Below are 9,204 nucleotides of genomic sequence, written 5' to 3'. Positions count from 1 at the left end.
AATATTTCTCACACCTTTTAGTAAATGTGGAGGATCACATAAAGGAACTACCTCTTTACCACCAATGAGAACACCACCAAAGAGACTATTATCTTCTCCTTTCCGAATAAAATATTCATTTGTTTCCTCATATAGCCTCTTCATCGCACCTACATTTGATGACCCTCTTTCGCAAATAATGGTTTTTACTAAAAGGCTTACTTGTTGACAAGCTATCACAATTTCTTTAATGACTTTTACAAGAATATCTTACTCATAGCAGATTCATTAAAGTGATATACCAGAGTTGTTTCCATTTTTTACATATAACCCTTGCCATGAAAACCATAACTTGTCTACAATTACAGGCTTTCTAGTATGTTCCCCATTGTCTTGAAACCCCTCTACAAAATCTTTCCATTTATTATACTGAAGTGTAGGATCCAAAGACATTTCATCCAAAATGATGGTACACATCTTATCGCTCTCAGACATAGACTGTACCTTGACCAATAATGACTCCATAATAACTGGATTTATGCCAGTATTAAAAGATATTTTCTTTAAAAGATTTATTAGAGTCTTTCTTGAAGAAGCTGCAAACAATTTTCTAAATAATTTGTAACCATTCGGGCTTTGTTTCAAAAAAGATAAAAAAAAGGATTTTCTCATCAAGAGAATATCTCCTTCCTTTGGGGTGCTTATCCTAGCATCTTATTTGGGACATTATAAAATCGTATGTTGGTTTATTTGAAGCTGCTTTTAAATAATCTGTAGAATAATTAATAGTTTCCATTTTTTTAACCTTTCCTCTGAGATTTAAACAGTTAAAATTTAATCTTTTAACAGATTTTCTCAAATTGGAGGCTATTCTATACAGCTTTCTTGCTTTAGGGGTAAGTTTTGATGTTCTTCGTACTTCCGTGTAGGCCAATAAGTTGATTTGTTTTTTTTTAATCTAAAAAATAAATAAGAATGTTAATAAATACATTTTTTTATTTTTTTTAATTCAAATTTTCTGTACCAATTATTTATTTTTAAGATATCAAAGGTTAAGGAGAATTTGTGCTTTGTCGAAAACGCTCATATTTACACATTCATCATATGCACTTTTGGCTTCATTTTTGAAATTTAAGAAAGCTCATTTTAAGAAGATGTTCATTTAAGATGTTGATTTAAGAAATGTTCATTTTGGAAAAAGTTTTTGTCCCTTTTTTCATAAAAAAATTTGCAAAGTTTTAACTAACCTTGAATTAAAACAAAATAGAGAACATTTTGAAAAAGTAAGAAGGAACCAGATATGACTTTACTTTTTTTCTGTTAAAATTCTCAATGGTACCATCAATCCATTTTTGCAAGAAATGTCACTTATCCTATTTTCAATATACATATAGTTTCGGTTTAATTTTTTTTGTAGAACTTTGAAATGACATGGTGTTTTGTAACTCCAAAAAAAATATGTTTGTTATAAAAAATAAAAAAACGGTATGTCAATTTTTATTGTTATTTATAAGAATATAAAGTATTATAAACGTTCATATAATAAAATGCATTACTTGTATCTGTAAATACGAGCAATAAAGCTTAGAACTATTAATTTGGTTCCATAACGTCGACCTCAACATCTGCGTCTGGCAGGGGGTACTCGTAATGAGTGTTATCACCATAACTCAAATTTTTGTAAAAATCATGGCAATATGACGGAAGGAAAGGTATCAGTGATATAATATCTTTATACTTATTTTCGGTAATAGGTTTTTGTGTACTACGTACAGCTGATAAAGAATCAGGCTATTTTAATGTACCTTTTTTTCTTTCGTTTATGATCAACGACTCGAAAATCTTCCTCAAAGTTTGCCTTGTAATATAATGTACCAACTTCGCCTTGCCTGACTTGAAAATAAGCTTCTGACGAAATAAGTAACGGTTCTTTGTTTGTAGTAAGTTTCCGTTTTACAAATGGTGCAGACGTGTTATCGTAGAGAATCTCAAAATTCAACATAATCTGAAACCTCCATGTTATCTCTAGCCCAATGTGTCATAATTTCCAAACAACTCAGATGTTTACGTTTTCATTCAATTAAAGCATGACAGGTGTCAGGGCCGCCGCTAAAGTATTGTCACTCGGCTTCACTGTTGTTATCGTTGCGGTCACTCCTTTGACGAGTAGAATTCCCTACTCTAAGTAAATAACCAAAAGAAAAATCAATATAACCTCATTGTCACTCATATCATAAGTCACAGCTTTATCATTCAGTGTAAACATGATTTCTTAAAACATCATAGAAACAAGGAATCATAACCAATCTCATATGATATTGTCATATGATAAAATCATGTAATGTAAAGTCAACTTAAGTTAAATAAATAGCTCGGTTCATACTCCTTTCCCACTTCCCCCTAACTACATATTTCATTATGGTTTTAAGCCGACGGCCACGGTGTGAGCTTATGCAGTCGCCCTCTTGAGGAGTGTTTTGAAGTATAATAACCATAACCAAATTGGCCATTTGAACTGTCCTTTTATGTGTCTATATTCTTTGGTATGACATTGATCAGAATTTTAAAGTTTATCCAGTTGTAATAATTAAATTTAAAACTTATTAAATTTTAATGTAATATAGACCCTTTTCTAAAACTACAGAGTTCACTGTTTAATAATTATTTCTAGAGTAATTATTATCAGAGTAAATTAAGATTTGTGTGTAATTTACTATACAAGAAATTATACTCACTTTCTTCAGCAGCTCATGCCAGCAGTACAAGTTTTTTAGCACAGGAACTCATTGAATTATCGAAGAAAACACAATATAAAAGTTGGAATATTAACAAACGTCAACAAAGCATTGAAACCCTTCATTGGTTTTGTCAAACTCTCCTTTAATATGAACCTGTGTACATAACATTGTTAAAGGGATGTGACCTTGTTTGTTACTTTAGGGGCATAAGACACTTAGTACTCATAGTGCTGTATGGCTCTAACTAGAAAAGGAACATAGTGTTTTAATTTTGGAATTTTGGTTCTAAAATAGAATCTAGTAGGGCTAGGACATACTGTCATAACAGGATACATACAATATTTATTTTAACAAAAAAGTAGACATGACATGTGTCTTATGGTTCCGATGTACAGATATATACATTAGCAAAGTTTACTTACTTAATACAATAGACACAATACATGTAGAAGGAAGTGCCTACAATATTTGCAATTCCATCCAAATATAAACAAAATAATTATACCCCATGAATTATACCAACTACTTCTCTTCTTCTTCTTTGTTTTTTTTTGGGTTTCGATTATATAATCATTTACCCAGTACATGTAAGGTTATGCTCGTCTTGCTCTAGGCAATGCACAACCAGGGATAAATTTCTACTTCTGTTTGTTTACTGCTTGCTAATTGACAGCTGGGTGATACTGAAATCACTGAAATTCATTGTACCATTAGTTCTCTGGTACCATGCTGAAAGATCACCTTTTCCATTTGTTTATCTTCTTCCTATATGTTCCTATAACTGCCTATAACTTAGACAAGGAATCCTTGTCTAAGGCCATAATATAGGGGGAGGAAGTGTTACGGTTACCTACATTTAATGTTGGTTAGATTAGACTTTCCTCATTGTGTTCTTCGTTTGCGGGTAGCTTCCAAACATTGTCACATTAGGTTTATGGGTAAAGCTACCTTCGGTTAGGATTAAGGATTTTAAGGACGTAAATTTTCGTATGTTAGGATATTTCCAGTATTTTCTAAATTTATTTTATTTTTTTAATTTTGACAAGTAAAAAATATTTTTGTTTTTTTATAGATCTATTTGAAAAAATTTGATGAATTTATTAATTATTTTTATAACTTTGTCAGAGGGTTTATATAGAATATGTAAAGATATTGGAGTCTCTATTCCTGCTTTTAATAGTTCTAAATACAGATCCATATTTTTGTGTTTGTTTATGGGACATTCAAAGAATATATGGATCACTGTTCCAATGGTTCCGCATTCACATATCTGTGTTTCTGTTTTACCTATTTTGTAGAGATAGCAAGGAGTTTTGCAATGTCCACTATGTAAACGATTAATATTTGTTATAGTATTTCTGCCCATATAATACCCACATTTGGCATACCATGGTTTTATGGGGAAATCACATTGCAATCTGCAATAGTTTGGATCTTTATCTTTAATTTGGGAATGCCATTCATTGTAGAATTGTGTTAAAATGCCTTTTTTTGTAACACAAAAGATATCTGTACTAACATTTTTTATATCATATGGTACTCTTAATTATCTCCCATTATTCGCCAACCTATCAACTACCTCATTACCTTTAATCCCCTGATGTCCAGGTACCCATTCTATTCCTATTGAGAATCCCATTATGGTTACATAATCCATTTGAGACTGGAAATTTTGGATAAAGCACTTTTTGAATCCACAAAGATAACTGCTTTTATGATCCCCTTCTCAATGCACACAGAGATAGCTTTATATATAGCTATCATTTTAGTTGTACAGATTTGTGTGTAATTATGGAGTCTTGATGAAAATTTATAATTAATCTGTGGTATATAAATTCAAAAATCCGGATTGGTTTGTTTGTGGGTCGATAGATCCATCTGTATATACATAAGTATAATTACTATATGTTCCACCATATTTTGCTAAAAACATTTCATTAGATTCAATTTCATATTTTTCATATTCTAGTCTCTTAATTGTAATAGGATATAAAAGAATTTTTCTTTCTACTTCATATATGGGATTAATTTTGTATCAGATTATATTTTTTGATTTTTTGAGTATGTCTGTATATGCTAATGAGTAGTCTGGTATAGTCTTTGTTCTTCCAAAATTTGTTATTTGCATTTATAGCTTCATTTAACTTGTTTAAACTTCTTATTACTATGTTATTTTTTTCAGACATTTGTTTCAATATATTTTTATGAGCCAATATTTCCCTTCTAACTTTTAGTGTGGATACTGAACATTCCGCTTGTAATATTAAAATTGGTGTAGAATGTAGATAACCTGTTATAATCCTTAAGGCCACATTTTGTACTTGTTCTAACTTTATTCAGTTCCCGACTTTTACTGCAAGGATTTTAAAGATTGGCTGCATAATCTAAATGAGATCTTACTATCCCTTTGTATAAGCTTAAAAGAATGTTTGGGTCAGCTCCCCATTTTGTACCACAAATTGCTATCATAACATTAATTCCTTTGTTTGCTTTAGCTATTATATCATCTATTTGAATTGTCATATTCAAGTTACACTGTAGATGGAACTCCAGATGCTTTATTTCATTTTTCCATGGGATTTCCATGTTTTGGTACATAAGGTGGGGGAAGTTATAAGCTTGGGCTCTTTTTCTAAATATTATTGCTTTTGATTTATGTGCTGAGATTTGAAAGTTGTGTGTTTCAAACCACTCCTGTAATTTTTGTAAATAAGTATTTAAGGAATTAATTGATTTATATATATATATATATATATATATATATATATATATATATATATATATATATATATATATAATCTGACCCTTGTACCAGAATTACAAAATCATCTGCATATTGGAAGCACTCCATTTCAGGTTTGATTAAATCATGTAAGGACTTTATGTACAAATTAAACAATATTGGACTGAGAGGTGACCTTTGTGGTAATGCAGTTGATGCTTGGATTGGACCTAGTATATTGTTTGATTTATCTTTGATATAAATATTTCTATTGAGCAAGAATTGCATGATTAGGTTTGCATAGGTTGTTGGAATGCCATACTTTATTAGATATTTATATAGCAAAAATGTATTGACAGTATCATATGCCCTACTAATATCCAAAAAAATTGCGATTGTATTTAAATTTTTACTAAATCCTGTTCTTATATTAAAGCTAAATTATCGTTACATCCTTTATTTCTTCTAAATCCTAACTGTTTGGATTCAATATACAATTTGTTTTAATTATTTGTTCAATTCTTAATTGAATAATATTTTGGAGTATTTTACCAACACATGACTAGTGCAATATTTCTATAATTGTCTGCACCTAATGGATGTTTATAGGGTTTTAAGAAAGGAATAACAAGAGTATTTTTCCATTCTTGTGGAAATCCAGCTTTTCTGTTAATTATTTGATTAAATATTATTGACAGTGATTCTAATGCTACCTGAGGATGTCTGCCAATCATACTATATGTTATTAGATCTAAACCAGTAGCCTTATCCTTTTTTTAATGACACTTATTATTTACTCTCTAGAAATGCCTTCCACATCCTCATTGGATTGGATCTTTTCTATTCAATTTATCTAATATTTCCAAAGCTATGTGTTTGCTGAGAAGTTTGGCAATAATAATTGCATTTTGATATGTGGAGAACTGTTTAACAGTTCGCCATATTTCTGCTAGATGAGTGTCCCTGTTTAGTCCATTACAAAAGCATCAAAAACTATTTCTTTTATTATTTTTAAATATATTTTTACTATAGGCAAAGATTTTTTTGATTTCAATATAATTATCAGTACTTGCATCTTCTTTGTATTTTTTGATTTTCTCTTTCCTCATTTTAATTAAATTTGAGCATTCCTTGTCCCACCACGGAGGACTTTTCTTTTTTCCTGTGAGCTTTTTTGTTTCCAAAAAGAGTATTTCTTCATCACTCACCTTCTCCATAATTTGTGTAAAGGTGCTATATTCTTTACACCCACTTTTCATTAGTTCTTCTATTTTTGAACAGTATTTTTCCCAATTGGCATTTTTAATGTTTCTTTTGTAACTTTTTTGGATAGATGTATGTTGAATTTGTGTCTGGATTTTACACATCTTTGGGAAATGATCACTACCACCCGAGTCCTCTAACACATTACATTGACATATGTTCGCTATTTCCGAGGAGATTAGTGTTAGATCTACTGCTGAAGCATTCTGACCTAAAAGTGTAGTCCGTGTGGATCTTCCATCATTGCAACGAACTATATCCAAATCCTCTAGAGAGTCGGAAATTATTCATCCATTTAAATCTATTTTTACACCAGGATGAATATAAATATTAATGATTGTAATGTCCCAATCAATTATTTTAACTGGTAAAATTTGAATTTTACTATTATTATTGTTATAAGTATATACTATTTTATGATCCAAACTATTATCAACAGCAGTAGCAATACCACAATAACCATCTAATCTATCCAATCAATGTATTTTATACCCTCTTAAATAAAAATGATGATTTATTTTTAACCATGTTTCATTTAATAATATTACTTTAGGGTTAAAATCATGTATAAAAATCTTTAAACTATTATAATTACTGTTTAAACTTTTTATGTTCCATTGTAGGATGTATGGATTCTTGGGATCCATCTAGATCTAATAATTTTCTATTTGTTGATGTTTCATGTGTAATTAGCTTGTTCAGGTAGGTGATTAGGTCTTCCTTATGTCTCCAATTCAGCTTTTTTAGTATTTCATTCAATATTTTTTTAGTTTCCCTCTCTAGTTATTCTGTACGTGAACATCCAGGGATAAAAATTTTAGAACTAGCACAGAAGGGTCCCTCTTCAAATCTCCCGTTTGGAGATATTAAATTCTGATTATGAAGCTCTCTGTCACAAGTTTTACTTGACTCGTTTATTTTTATTTTATTTTTGTTCCCGCTATTTTCTGTTTTTTTATTACTAAACCACTGTTCTGGGTTACTTCGAATATTTTATATTTAACACTCATTAATTGGGATTCTATCTGGTATATTAACCTGATTTAATAGAGGTGGAAATTCGTCCTGGCTTACTCTAAATGTATTTTCTTTTGATAACTTTTTATTGGAGACATATGGATACCTTTTCACTTGCCTCAAAATAAGAGAGATTATCTAAAGGCATAACAGCTTTAATATTCGGTTGTCTGACATATTCAGGACACTCTTTAAAAGTACTTACATGAAAATTACTATTACAATGGAGACATTTCATCATACATTCACCTTCATGTGCTTTATCAGCACAATTTTTACATTTTTTATTCCCTCTACATTGATTTTTTGTATGTCCAAAATGAAAACAATGGTAGCATTGAACCACCGGAATCATATGGCTTTACCCTAAAGCGAATCCCATACATAGAAACCTCTTTTGGAATTTGTTTTCCTGAAAAGGTAAAAGCAACTGTCTCTGTATTTATATATTTGTCTGAATCATATTTTGATTTTCTTTTAAAACATCTTACCTCCAAAATTTTAATATTTACTGAGGATGTACCCGAAAAACTAATTAATAACATAATTTTTAATCTCTATATTTGAAAGGAATTTATTAGCACATTCCCATTTCTTAAAAACAATGCTAATTCGGTTTTTACCTTTTTTATTAATTTTTTGTACATTCTCAATATTCTTATCATGTATATATTTAGCTTTAAAAAACTATAATTTCCGACGTTATTGATTTTTGATTCCATATAGACCTCAAATGGGCCAGCGTGGCTATACTGATAAGAATACTGTTTTTGTCTTTTTTACTGTCATGTTGATTAGGGGTCTCCGAATTATCATTATTTTCAACAAATGTTTTGTCTAAATTTATATTGCATTCTAAATCTGAATCATCTATTTTACTTATTACCATCTCAACACTAGGGGGCCAACCCCCCCTGTGCTATCCACCATTTTTAAACCTCTTTAAACTTTGTTTTTTTTTCAATTGATTATATATAATCAAAATTACTTATATACAACTAAAAATTAAATTAAAGTTTATAATGATAGGAAGTTAGTTACCTCTATTAAGTTTTGTTTTTTTTTTTTCCCACCTGCGTTTTGAATTGTAATTCACTTCTGCACAGAACTATTATAATACAACCTCTCTCCACTCTCCAGGTGGGAAAAAAAACACTTATACATAAAACTTTTATGACAATGACAGTCGACAGCAGAAAACAATCTTTGCCAAGATTGTGGTTTTATAATCTAAGCACAGAACACTTACAAAGATTTCTAATACGGGCTTTACACCAACAATAAATTCATGAAGAAGTTCATAAAGGCTAAAATAATATATCCCTAGGCCAGGTGTCGAGGTGTCGGCAACCTGCGGCTAGCGAGCCGCATGCGGCTCTTTGGATGTGAAGCTGCGGCTCTTTAGTTCTACACGCAATGATTTGGCATTTGGAGTACCTACTAACTATCTTCGGATCGACATATTCTTGCGAGCAAGCGTTCTCT

General features: G+C 30.5%; 1 long non-coding RNA gene across 1 annotated transcript; it reads right to left on the bottom strand.

The window, feature by feature from the left end:
• Positions 1-977: 977 nt before the first annotated feature.
• On the bottom strand, positions 978-8,881 carry LOC140452276 (uncharacterized). The gene is made up of 3 exons (XR_011952160.1): positions 8,761-8,881; positions 7,925-8,131; positions 978-2,961 (listed from the first exon to the last, which is right to left on the bottom strand). It is a non-coding gene; the product is annotated as an uncharacterized lncRNA (long non-coding RNA).
• Between the last annotated feature and the right edge of the window lie 323 nt (positions 8,882-9,204).

Source organism: Diabrotica undecimpunctata, chromosome 10 (assembly GCF_040954645.1).
Source record: "Diabrotica undecimpunctata isolate CICGRU chromosome 10, icDiaUnde3, whole genome shotgun sequence".
Taxonomy (NCBI): domain Eukaryota; kingdom Metazoa; phylum Arthropoda; class Insecta; order Coleoptera; family Chrysomelidae; genus Diabrotica; species Diabrotica undecimpunctata.
The sequence above is the reverse complement of the archived record's forward strand: the minus strand, read 5'-3'. Positions and strand labels throughout refer to the sequence as shown.